General features: G+C 41.1%; 1 protein-coding gene and 1 non-coding gene across 2 annotated transcripts in view; both read left to right on the top strand.

Annotated features, from left to right (window-relative positions):
* Window positions 1–13,066, top strand: part of Nrg1 (neuregulin 1) — a 961,794-nt gene that overhangs the window by 739,751 nt on the left and 208,977 nt on the right. The window lies entirely within an intron of this gene.
* Window positions 476–548, top strand: Trnaa-agc (transfer RNA alanine (anticodon AGC)). Its single transcript has one exon. It is a non-coding gene; the product is annotated as a tRNA-Ala (tRNA).

Here is a 13,066-nt window from a genome sequence, read left to right as displayed (position 1 = left end):
TCCCCAAAGAGATTTGAAATCTGGGACTGAGAAATTTAAGTTCTTAGCCTTAATCAAAGCAACTTTGTCAGAAGTTCCTTCAAATACGTGTCTTGGTCTTGGGCTCTTGCGCTTCCCTGTGTGTTTAACATAAGAAAAGGATGCGGTCTTTTCGCTTCTCATCTTTTCATAAGCATTTTGATCCTTGTGTTGAGCATTTTCACTGAACATGGGAATCTGCACTTGGACACACATACACACAGATAGTGACAGACAGACAGACACACGCACACACACAAACACACACTTCTGGTCCTCAGCAGGGTGGGGTACAATGCAGTATTAATGAGAAGGTGAGAACTACGCATCCCCCCTTGGTACTGGTGTGAGCCTGTATGCTTTAGCTAACATTCATCACCTGTAAATGAAGAGAATATATTTAAGCACAGCACAATTTGGTGAAATATTTCTTGGTGATAAATAACTCAATCAAATCGGGGGATTAGCTCAGATGGTAGAGCGCTCGCTTAGCATGCGAGAGGTAGTGGGATCGATGCCCACATCCTCCAGTTACCATTACTGTTGGGGGCTGGAGAGATGGCTCAGAGGTTAAGAGCACTGACTGCTCTTCCAAAGGTCCTGAGTTCAATTCCCAGCAACCACATGGTGGCTCACAACCATCTGTAATGAGATCTGGTGCCCTCCTCTGACAAGCAAGCATACATGGAAGGAATGTTGTATACATAATAAATAAATCTTTACAAAAAAAATAAATAAATAACTCAATCAATCCTGTGTGCACAGTAAAGCTTAAGACATAACACATCAAAACTCTTTGTAAAGAGGCCTGGAGGGGACATGGTTAATACCGCCTATCTTATATCATAGAAATTAAATGAGATGACATATGTAATACTCTTCCTATAGGGCCAGCAATAAAGAAAAATAAATGGTATTTTAAACCTCTTGTATACCTCATGTGTGCTGTTTAGGTTCTGTCAACTTGACACAAACTGGAGTGATCTGGAAAGAGGGAGCCACAGCTGAGAAAATGTCTCAATCAGATGGGTCTATTGGCAAGTTAGAAGGCATTTCCATAATCAATGATTGACGCACAAGGGCCCAGACCACCGAGGGCGGGGCCACCCCTGAGCAGGTGGTCCTGGGTTACATCAGAAAGCAAGCTGAGCAATCCATGGTGAGTGACCAGTGAGTAGTGCTCCTCCAGGCGTCTGCTTCATTTCCTGCCTCCAGATTCCTGCCAGAACTTCCTGCCCTGATTTCCATTCGTGACCTATGAGCTGTAAGCTAAAACAAACACAAAAAGCAAAAACATAAAACTACTCCCCGCCCTGGCTTGCCTTTTGTCATAGAGGTCTCTTTGCAACAGTAGAAACACAATTAGGACAATATGGATTTATGGTGAAATTTTGTTTTATTTATATAACACCCTGCCCCAAAATTAGGAAACTAAATAGTTGATTTTGGCATCAAACAGACTTTGTATGTTCTCCTATTTTGGTGCTATCTCCCAGTATTTCCTCTCGTAGAGACAGAAATGAGGGCACCAGTATTGAACATGCTCATTCTAGGTAATGTGAATTTGAAGTGAGCACTATAAAGAAGCTAGTCAAACCAAATTAAATATGATTCCCTGGGCTCATGAAAACAATGAATACAGAGAGTGCCTTAAAGATTCTGACCTAAGAAAATAGATGGGAAATAAAGGTAAAAGAGGAGATAGTATGTTGCTATTCATCTCAGTGAAAAACAAAGATGATTTTTAACTGTGTATTATGAACTAATATTCTCAAGCAAAGTGTAGAGTTGGAGGAAACATAATAACCTTGAAAACAGAAGGTGAGTGAAATATTTCAAGATAAAGGAAATCTGCCTTTTCCTAAAGAAAAATGGAAAGATCTCTACTCAAGGAGAGCTTTCTAAAGGAGATACAGAAGGAAATGGCGTCTTTTACCCGCTCTTTTGGAAGGAGGGATGGATATAACTTGCTGAAATAGTCCTACAGGAAAACTTTAGTTCTTAATGCTTTTCTTCACCCGATTTTCTGTGCACTTTGGAGCTTTAAGAAATGTGTAGTGGGAGGTTAGAAGGAGATTTTTATGAAATATAGACCAGTTGTCTACAATGCTTATGGAGTACTACACAGAGAGGATGTTACCAGCACAGGCGAATGGCTCCAGAGAGTCAGATCTGAAGGCCCTCTCCATCGTGAACACACACAGGTCTTGGGCTGCCTGTTTCAGAGACAGCAGCAGCTATCTTGGAACCCATGAGGATCCCTAAGGAGCAGCATGTCCCCCCCCCCCCCGTGCCAGGCCTCAGTCACTGTATCTTTTCCATCTGGAAGGTGTCAAAGACTTACCCTCTACCTGATGGTGCTGTTTGGGAGGTGGCAGAATCTTTCAAGGCTGAGGACACTGTTAACTCTCAGATCACTGGGAACCCGTCCTCCAAGAGGGTTGTGAGATCCTGCCCCACCCCTTCTTTTGTGCTTTCTAGATGTTGTGAGTTGAATGGTTTAACTTTAAATTCATTCTAGCTTGTCACTGTCTCAGAAGAAAGGACACTGACCGAGTAACCAACTATAAACTCAAACCTTCAAGACTGCAGGTCAGAACAAACCTCTCTTTTTACGCTGATAACCTCAGGTATTTTGCTTCAGGAATGGGAAGCTGAACCACGCTTCCATCAACATGGGGCTGTAGAGAAGGATGTATTCTTGGTCAGGTCCTCCCGTGAGAACCCTTGTCGCCTGCTTGATTATTAATTCTTTTATCCGTTTGCTCCTGCACAGCCGTCTTTCTTCATCCTGAACACAGTGCATACATTCATGCTTCGAGCAGAGGTTATATCCTTCTTAGCCTGGGACTGGAAGCCTATCCTAATAGTGAGCTAGTACATTCCTGCAGCCTGGCGTTTTCTCAGAAAAACCACTTTCCTGTCTCATGCTCTTGAGTCTCGAGAAAAATTAGTGATGTTCTTTTGAAAATTTTTCTTCTGTCTTTCTGTTCCAACAGCTCTGCCTCCACTGGGACCTTAATTCAACAGTTACCTCTTCTCCTGAGTCTCCCATTTCTCTCTTTCCAGCTTCCCTCCGTATTCTGAAAAACAAGCCAAACAGACTCTAAAACCTGTCAACTCAATGCTCACCTTCAGTTGCTGCTCAGTTTCTTTCCATGGTCAGGTTTCTCAATGTCATCCCTGCTCCAGAATCCACGGTGCTCTCTGCGGCTTCTACATTAGGGAGACCCTTTTCTGACCATTGGATGTCAGGTTTTCTATTTATACTTAAAGTAGCCCATAAGTGATGCCGATTAAATGCAGCAGCAGATATGAGAGTCCCAGTGTCCTCTATCCAGTCAGATATCAGAGACCGGCAGCAATGTAAACCAGTGTTCTCTTCTTGCTAAAACATTTTCTTTGGCCAGATTTTTCTAGAAATCAAGGATGCTTAGAAAGTACATAATATACATAAGGAGGGACTTGCTTTTAATACAGTTGAGGAAGGGTTCGTTTTTCCTTTTCTCAGTTTCAGTCTCACTACGTAGCCCTGCTTAGCCATTCTTGCTTCACAGTGTTGGGCAGAAGTGAGAGGGCAAGCGTTAGCATGAGCGGAAGTAAGTGGGCAAACGCTGCTAGCATGGGCGGAAGTGAGTGGGCAAACGTTAGCATGTGCGGAAGTTAGTGGGCAAACGCTGCTAGCATGGGCGGAAGTGAGTGGGCAAACGTTAGCATGGGCTGAAGTGAGTGGGCAAACGCTGCTAGCATGGGCGGAAGTGAGTGGGCAAACGTTAGCATGGGCGGAAGTGAGTGGGCAAGCATTGCTTTAATTCACTCTTGCCCTCTCTCAGCCGTCCTCTCCCTTTACCCTAGCTTTCGAGGCATGTGACACCTATTTCTAGATCCTGTCTACATTTCTTAAGTTCTTCCCATGTAGGAGCATGGGTCTCAATTTTTATGACTTTTTATATGTGGGTTATTACAAACCTTCCCATCTTAGAAAATTTTAACGTCTTTTCTTCCACATCTCGTCTAATGTTTCCCTTTCCTGGGCATCATTGCCCATCTTGTTCCTTCACACTTGTTATGCTAGCCTTTCCAAAACGTGTATTACCCCTCTAAGCTGTGTGCGTGCGGTAGCTTTTTTATCACTGTGACCAAAACACCTGAAATAAATACCTTAAGGAAGCAGAGAATTACTTTGGTTCACAGATTCAGAGGTTTTAATGTGCATACTTAGAACCTCATGGCTGAGGATGCCGGTAGCCCAGGTTCATGGCATGACTGGTTAATAAACACAGAGGGAATGTTAGGGCTGATGCACCTTTCTCCTTATTCTCTCCAAGTCACCAAGTTTGGAGTAGTGCTTTCTAGATTCAAGGTGGTCTTATCTTCTCGCATAGTTCTTTCTGAAATTATCCTTAAAGATGTATCTAGAATGTGTCTCTCCAGTCTCCTTGGTGAGTCTAGATCCTGTCAGGGTGACACTGAAGATTGGTTATCACACTGTAGGACAAATTACTGTAAACTCATAGCTTAGAACCACTTTCATAAACTATCTCAGTGTTCTTGTCCCTTGAGAGTCTGGACCTGCTTTTACCAGGCTTCCCGCTTCAGGGTGTCTCTCATAAGTCTGTAAACAAGGGGCTAACTAGTACTGGGGGCTCATGTAAAGCCCCACAATAGAAGAATCTATTATATTTGTACAACTCGAGTTCCTTATGAGTTGATGAACCTAGATCCTGAGTACTTTAGTGACTGCCGACCAGAGGCCACCCCTAAACCCTTGACACATGGCTCTCTCATTCAGCACCTTGCTTAATCAAAGAAGCAATGGGAAACTAAAAATCTGCTAACAACGTGACAGTTACTGTTTCTGTGACATTGCACTGGAATGACACCTCGTCACTCTTGCCACATCCTAGTCATCAGAAGCAATTTGCTAGGTAAGGGTAAGCTTAATATAAGGGACAAATACAGGCAGGCAGGTAGGCTGTGTGCTGATGTGGAGGGTGATGGTTCAGAGTCATAGGTAAAACACACGTATGTACACAACTTTCTATAGTTAACTGGAGTCTCCACTCTCTCATATCAAACCCCCATCACTCCAGTAGAAGTGAAGGTCAATCATGACCTCCTTCTTGCCCAAGTTGATGACATTTCCCAAAGTGTTACCATATGCAAACAACCAGAAGCAGCTGGCACTCTCTTTCCCCTATGGATGGGCTATAACTTCCCCTTCACCCTTGCGCCTCTTCTCTTCACAACTCTTTGATGGTTCTCTCTTTCCTTCACGTTAGAGTACCACACCGTGGAGAGTGCCTACACTCCACCTTTGACCCTTCCCTCTTCTGTAACTACTCCACTCAAGAAACCGAGGCTTAACATTCACTTGCTTGATGGCTGATGACACTAAACACTTTAAAATCACTTCTTTTTCATTTTATGAGAACCTGCTTATCAATGTTGACATCATTTCCTGAGCAACCAGAGTTCTGTTAGGAAAGAAAAAAAATATGCCAATATATTGTGGCACATTCTCTACCTTCTCTAGAAGTTTTAGAGTTTCAAATTTTAGGTTGAGGGTATTTTTGCTGTTGTTTTATTTTATTTTTTTCCCCTCACTTGGAGGTTTTCTGGGGGGGCTGAGGAGTAAGTGCTTTGTTTCTGGATACAGGGGTTTAATTTTCTTTAGGAACACCTCTTGATAAAGATGCTTCTCCCCCCCCCCCCAGTGTGTGTGTGTGTGTGTGTGTGTTTTACTTTTTTGCCAAAAATCAGGTGGTTTTAATTACAGAAACTGAAATCTGGATCTTCTACTCAATTCCATTAACCTACGTGTCTGTTTTTAGCCCAATACCATACTGTTTTTACTAGGTGGCTCTGAGGTGTAACTTGAGATCAGGCATGGTAATTGGCATTATTCTTTTTGTTCAGGATTGTTTCAACTCTCCAAGGTGTTTTGTGTTTCCATGTGAACTTTAAGACCCCTCTCCCCATTTCTGTGAAGAATGGTACAGGGATTTGGATTAGAACTTTATCGACTCTGTAGACTGTTTTTGCCCTAGTCAGAATCAAGAAACCAAATGACAACATAAATTGGCATCAATGGAAAAAAAAGCAAACATGTTCACCTTTGGTAAGACTGGGAACTGGTCACCCACTATAGAAATCAGTGTGCAGACTCCTCAAAAAGATGGAAATAGTCCCAGCTATTCAGTTCCTATACCCAAAGGGCTCTACATCCTACTAGAAAGATTCTTGCACATTTTTGTTTATTGATGCCTTGTTCACAGTAGCTAGGAAATGAATCAAGATTGATATTCAACAACTGACAAGTGAATAATGGTATACAGAATAGAATTCTATTCCATTGTAAAGAAAAATTAAATTATGAAACTTGTAGGTAGGTAAACAGATAAAACTCGAAAAACAAAGTTTTTTTTTTTCCTAAGTGAGAAATCCTAGGCTCAGAAAGGAAAAGGCTGGATATTTTCCCTCAAATAGGGTCCTAGTTTCAAATCTCACATACTTTGTGGTCATCCTGGAGTACCTGCAGAAACCAGAAAACCAGAAAGAGTCCATTGGTGGTGCACTAAGTGAGGAGGGAATAGTAGAAGACAGGGCATACGAAAATATCAGGTGGGATCTACTTGGAATGGATATGTGTAAATGTGGTGGATGGGGGATACAGAAGATGAGGGAGGTGGGAAGAGAAGTTTAACCAAACTGAAACACGTGTGAAAAAGCCACATGAAAACCTGCTATTATGCAAGTCAACTGAAAGTGTGTGTGTGTGTATATATATATATATATATGTGTGTGTGTACATATATATTTGTATTTTTATATACAAATATGTATAAATACATATATACAAATATATTCATACACATATCTATTTAAAAAATCTAGTCTTGGCATTTTATATATTGATGACTCTCTAGCAGATATCTTCCTCCATCTTCCTCCAGTGTCAGACAAAGTCTAGTTGTCTTTTGTATTTTCACTCAACGACATCACAAATCTGGTAAGTTGTGGTAGAATTCTGGATTTCCATCTCTCCTCTTGTCCCCCACACTTTCCTGTGAAATTGACTCTTCCCTAATTGGTCCCAGTGTAGATAAAGGTCTGAGCTACGAGTCTAAAGTCTTCTTTGGCGCTTATAGTGTCCCACGGGGAGTCTCCTCAGCATGTGCTGACTCCTGTTCCTCTAGACTCTGATCTCTACCCTAAAGTATGGCCCAGCATCCTCCCCGGCCTCTGTTCATATGGAGCATCAGACCCTGCTGTGTCTTGTCTGGTTGTGATGGGGATCTTCCTTCCTTCCTTCCTTCCTTCCTTTTTTCCTTCCTTCCTTCCTTCCTTCCTTCCTTCCTTCCTTCCTTCCTTCCTTCTTCTCTTCTTTAAAATAAATCATATTATCAATCTTGATCATATTCTCAGCCCTTTCCCAACTCCTCCTAGAGCTCTCCCTTTCTCTCTCTCTCTCTCTCTCTCTCTCTCTCTCTCTCTCTCTCTCTCTCTCTCTCTCTCAAAAACAAAAAACATCAAAAACAATCAATCAACAAAAACAAAACAACAACAAAAAAATTCATACCAAAATAACAACAGCAACAACTGCCTCGCACTGTGCCCCCGTGTCTGTGCTCTGTGCGCTAGAACCCAGTTCGTGAGCTTCGGGCAAGGGGCTGGAGGTTGAGAACACAGACGCAGAGATGCAGAGACAGACCGACACACACAGACTTTTTAACCCTGGTACCAAAAAGCCCCAAGAATGCTCCTTTATTGTGTCCAGGGGCAGATTATATAGAGATAGCTATGCCCCAGGCAAACCCACCAGAAACCACTCTCCTGCCATCAGGAACTCCTGAAGGTCTCATGTTCAGAGCAGCTGTAGGCAATCAGATCAGGGGAAAACAAGTTGTTTACAAGAAATTCAGGATCTGGAGTCTCACTGCTCCCAACAAACAACAAGAAGCTCACAAAATCCCTGGTGTCTATTTTATGTTGGCTAACTACCTCTGAGCCTGGGCCTTGGTTGATAGACCATGTGTCGAACTGGTACTTTTACTTTCCGTATCCAGCTTATTCTTGTGCTGGGAACTGTGTTTGTGGTTCTCACTGCCTAGATCCTTGTTCCTATTATAACACCATCTGCTTCTTTAAATGTTGATGCTTGACTTTGCGGACGTCTCCCGTGACCACACCGTTGCTCTTGGTCCTCTTCGGCTGTTCTGTATTTCACTCGTGACAGCTTGAAGGTATCATCTTCGGGTCGTGTGTTTAGTTTGGTTGTCTGAGCGCAGGTTTTAGACTGCAATGTTCTGTGACCCTTACTGCTGTGCCCAGTAATCGTAAGACAGTTCGGCAAGCACCAAACATGTGACTAACCTCAGAGACTGAACTTGGGAGATAGGCTTTCTTAAAAGACTTCCCGAGTCCAGTCTACCTGGCGCTCTGATGTGTGTTGGCTAATCTTTTTGGAAGCTGGTGATTTGAAAGCCTGAATTAATGACAGTCACTCTACTCAGGGTTGAAACCTTAGGCTTTATCTGCACTTGCTCTCACAGCTGCTCTTTTCTTCCCATTCCTCAACTCGTAGAATACATTAGTATAGGAGTGCTCAGGTTTTTAAAAAGACTTGGTTCTTGTCATACATTGAACCCACACAGGACAGTAAACTGTGACTTTAATTCAACACATGTCAGGTTCCTGCATAAACTCTCACTGAACTCTTTGTCATTGAAAATTCTATTTATAATCTGAATAAACACATTGGAGCAGGATAATACATGAAATAATTGTCAGATGCTCAAGTATGACAGCAACAGCCTTATAGAACATTCCAGAGGATATATGTCTGTATACTTTTTAATAATCAGTTAAAGTATTTGCTTTCTAGATTGAAAATAACTTTGGCTATCATGTAGATGGTCTTTAATCTCTCAGAATTGATTACATTCCTGTTTTTTCCTCATTCCCCTTAATCCCCTTAACCTGACATCATTCCACATTGTAGAGGTTTTTTTTTTTTTTTTTTTGATAATCAGATCACAAATACCATATCTCAAAATGAAGAGATTCTAAAAAAGGTAGACACCTTTTTCTGGTAAGTAATTGTTCTCATATTCCAAGGACAAAGTACCAATTAGTAATAATTGAGTATCTGAGACTTCAAAGTTGTATCTGGGGGGAATTACCAGAGTCAGTTGAAATGAAAACAACACCTCACACAAGTTCAGTGAAAATTCAGGGAGGGTAAAATGGGAGAGAATTTGTGGAAATTGAGAAGAACCCGCAATTTCCTGGAACACTGTGTTTTCTTAATTAAAGGGAATAACTCCCTCCCCCCATCACTTGGAGCTTCTAAGAAAGTTACTGCTTTCTGTGTACTTAATGTTCACATCTCCTTCTTTCCCTTCTGAAGGGTAATTAAATACTCATTAGCATTACACTCCAGACTGCCTGATAATATCATCAACAAAAGCTAAATTTCTGTCACATTTTTCCAATCAAATAATAAAAGAATCTGAAATCTATGTAAGTTAAATGAGCTATCCATTTTCAGCTGGGTGGTGGTGGCACACTTCTTCGATTCCTGCACTTAGGAGGCAGAGGCAGGTGAATCTCTGTGAGTTCCAGAGCAGCCTGGTCTACAGAATAACTCCAGGATAGACAAGGCAACTGTCTCCAAAAACCAAAATAACAAACAAAAAAGTCCTCTCTATTTTCAATGATTATTGTAGTTGTGTAAAATGGTAGTGTCTCCCATTACCCCAAAATTTAAGAATTCTTTAAAGGTGTTTTTAGTATTACTTGGGGCATTGTATAGACAGTCTTAAATACTTTGTTTTTAACATACAAGATTTGGACATTTTTAACTTTGGTTTATGTATCTATAAAATACTATATATACCTCTAACTGACATTGTGACTCTGCTAGCTAAACAACACAGTAACGACAGACTTAGTCTGTTGGACGGCATGAGAGAAGCCCCAAAGAACAGATGGCTTTCCTAGAGATAAACCATTAATGTGACAGGAAATAGTACATGAAGGTAGGCAGAGCTCCTATTCACCCAGAGGGCCTTGAACCAGTGTTCACTAGGATTATGGAGATTTTTGTTTACCAGCGGTGATTTTGTTCAGAGCTAGCCCCAAGCTGCCTGGGCAGTTTCCACTACTCCTCCCCAAGGGAAAGTTTCCCAGGATGCTGTGATCAGCCTGATTGATGCTAAAACGCCGTCACGTTTGTTATTTCAAAAGAAGCATCACAGCTAAGGAGGTATTGTCTCAAAGTGCCTATGAGTTCCTGCTAGAAATTGCCATGACTAATAATGAGAAGAAAATGTGTTCTTATCTGAAATGAAGTTAAATAGACTAGGAGGAACGGTGACTTTCCTGAGGGACGAGCAGCTGTGTACCGTCAGCAGTTCTAGCCAAGTTCTAGAACCTGCCTTCCAGAAACATTGGCTTTATTTAAGATACACGAATCTCTGAACTGTGGCTGGCAGTAGAAAATGTTATATTCATTATTTTTTTTCTAATCAAGTTAGTTCTATAGAGACTCCTTATTCTTAAGAGTTTGTGGTATGTTTGCTTAGTCAAATATTAATAAATGTTTTACAGAAAATTTTATGATGTGTGTGTGTGTGTGTGCGCGCACACAACCACATGCAAGTATGGGCTATCCCACACTAGGGGAATGCTCTACCACCAAGTTACACCCCCATCTCCCACAGAGTTTTTTCTAAGTTATTGCATCTGAGAACTCCCAACAAGAATTTTATTTCACAACCAAATATGATTTATTCATTATTATGCTAAAATTGCAATTTTTTCAAACGCTTTAAGAAATAATTTCTACATAAATTTGTTTAAATTTTCCTAATAGGCAGAATTGGTAACTTCCCTGATGTAAGATAAGTGTGTCTTTAAGATACTTTCCATGTTTTCATTGATACGTTTTATAATTTTTAGATAAAACTGATGCTTTTTGACATAACTAATTGATGTTTCCTTTTAAAAAAAATCCTTTCATTTCGACATTTATCATTCATGATCTCCCATAGTTCAGGCCATAGCGTTCAGAGAAATACAAATATTCTCTCGTGCAGATATAAATACATGTTCGCAAACGATAGGCAAGGTACACAGTTTCCTAAGATTTGAATATATCACTACCGCCAACAACATAATAAAAGATTTCCCGTTTGTTATGAGCTCAGTCTTGAACCTGTAACCTTAAACTCCTCAGTTTGGAGAGAGCACATAATTAGGCGACGCTGGTAGACATTTGAGCATAATAATGACTTGAATTGGTCCCATAGCTAGGCAAAACCTTGACCTTTTATCTAGGCCTGAGCAGGTCATAGACTTTGGCTAATTTAATTTGAATAATCTTTTTAACTGAAGAGGCTGTTTTAAGAATCTTATAATTAGCATTGTTTTATTATTATTAAAGTACTGTGTACAAGCTGGGGATGTGACTCAGTTTGTACAGTGTTTGTTTGGCAGGCACACAACCCAGAGTTTGATTCCTAAGTCTTGCACAGGCTATAATCCTGGCACTCTGGAAGTGGAGGCAAGAGGCTCAGAAGTTAAAATATGGTATTTTAAAGTAATTGTCAAGGAACTTGCTGTGTTTTCCAGGCTGGCTTCAAGCTCCTATACACATGTAGTCTTTCTGTATCAGCTTTCCCAATAGCTAGGATTACAGTGCAAGCCACCATGCCCAGCCTAAATGTAATGTCTTAAAAACAAGACATTTGCAGAGTATGTTGGTACACGCACGCCTGGAATCCCAGCACTCAAGAACTGGGAATAGGAGTTAATGAGTTACAAGTTATCTTGAGCTATACAGAGAGATTTATTTCTTTGTAAGAAGAAGCTAACAAGTGATATTTATCAAATATAAAGAGAAAATCATTTGTGGCTCTCAAAATCAAGCACGGTCAATTGACTAAACTAAGAAACTATAGACATTAAATAGCTAAAAAATATTTTAGTGCAACTAAAAATTAAAAGAATCATTTTCAGTCCCACAGAGCCTGATCTCAAAGAACTAATCACATTATCATGTATAAATTAATATGGATTGGTCATTAAGAAGCCAGAGCCAGCTTGGATTTGAAATGTATTAGCAATATAATCAGATAAGGTCCTTATTGTCTGGGATTTTGTCACATAAGACAAAAGGTTGGATTAATAGTAAATCTAAAGTAGGTGTGGTGGTACATGTTCACAATCCCAGCATCGGGAGTTCGAGGTCAGCCTGGGCTACTTAGCAAATTTGAAGCTAACACGGGCTGTACTTGACCCTGCCTCCAAAATGGGGGAACAAAAACCATTACTGGACTCTGAACCATTTTAGTAAGAAATTTATGAAAACAGAGTTGCAGTGTTGCCTGTTTCTGGTACAGTGTTGGTGAAGAAACAGGTGTCAGATCTGTAACCCACAGAGCAAGAATTGTCATTCCCCATCTGCTCTTTTCTTTGGACCATTTGAAGTTTTGCCACCTTACATGCTCAAGGCATGGCCACAAGAGGATGCTGTGTGCAGTAGGAATGGAAAGAAATGGCAGAATTCAGGGAAGCTAATGCAAGACCCGTCCCTTAACAAGCAAAGCCAGTAACAACAAAAATGGCTAGACGAATGTCACGTTAGGAACTCTTAACTTGTCTGCATTTCTGCTATATTCTCCAAAGAGGGCAGCATGTTAATCAACCCCTGCTTAAGGGAGTTGACTTTGGAGATGGCTTTTAGAACAACGAGGAAGTTACTAATGCTACGTTAAAATCCCAGTGTTCAGACGCGCCCTCACAAGTGAAGTGTGAGTCGCCCCAGGTTTAGGTCCCTTAGTGTCCTGCATTCAGAAGATGGCCAGTGCAGTGGAAGACACGTGGAGTCCAGAGAAACACCAATTCTAGCAGCACAGAATGAGGGCATGCTGAACTATTCAGACCGAGGACTCTCGGATGAGCTCGTGCTCTGCCTAGGGCAGTGGTTCTCACCTTCCTAATGCTGAGACCCCTTTAGGACAGTTCCTCATGCTGTGGGGAC

The sequence above is a fragment of the Alexandromys fortis genome, unplaced genomic scaffold, assembly GCF_014885135.2.
Source record: "Alexandromys fortis isolate MF-2015 unplaced genomic scaffold, M_Fortis_MF-2015_v1.1 scaffold_55, whole genome shotgun sequence".
Taxonomy (NCBI): Eukaryota; Metazoa; Chordata; class Mammalia; order Rodentia; family Cricetidae; genus Alexandromys; species Alexandromys fortis.
This window is presented reverse-complemented; position numbering and strand designations above follow the sequence as displayed.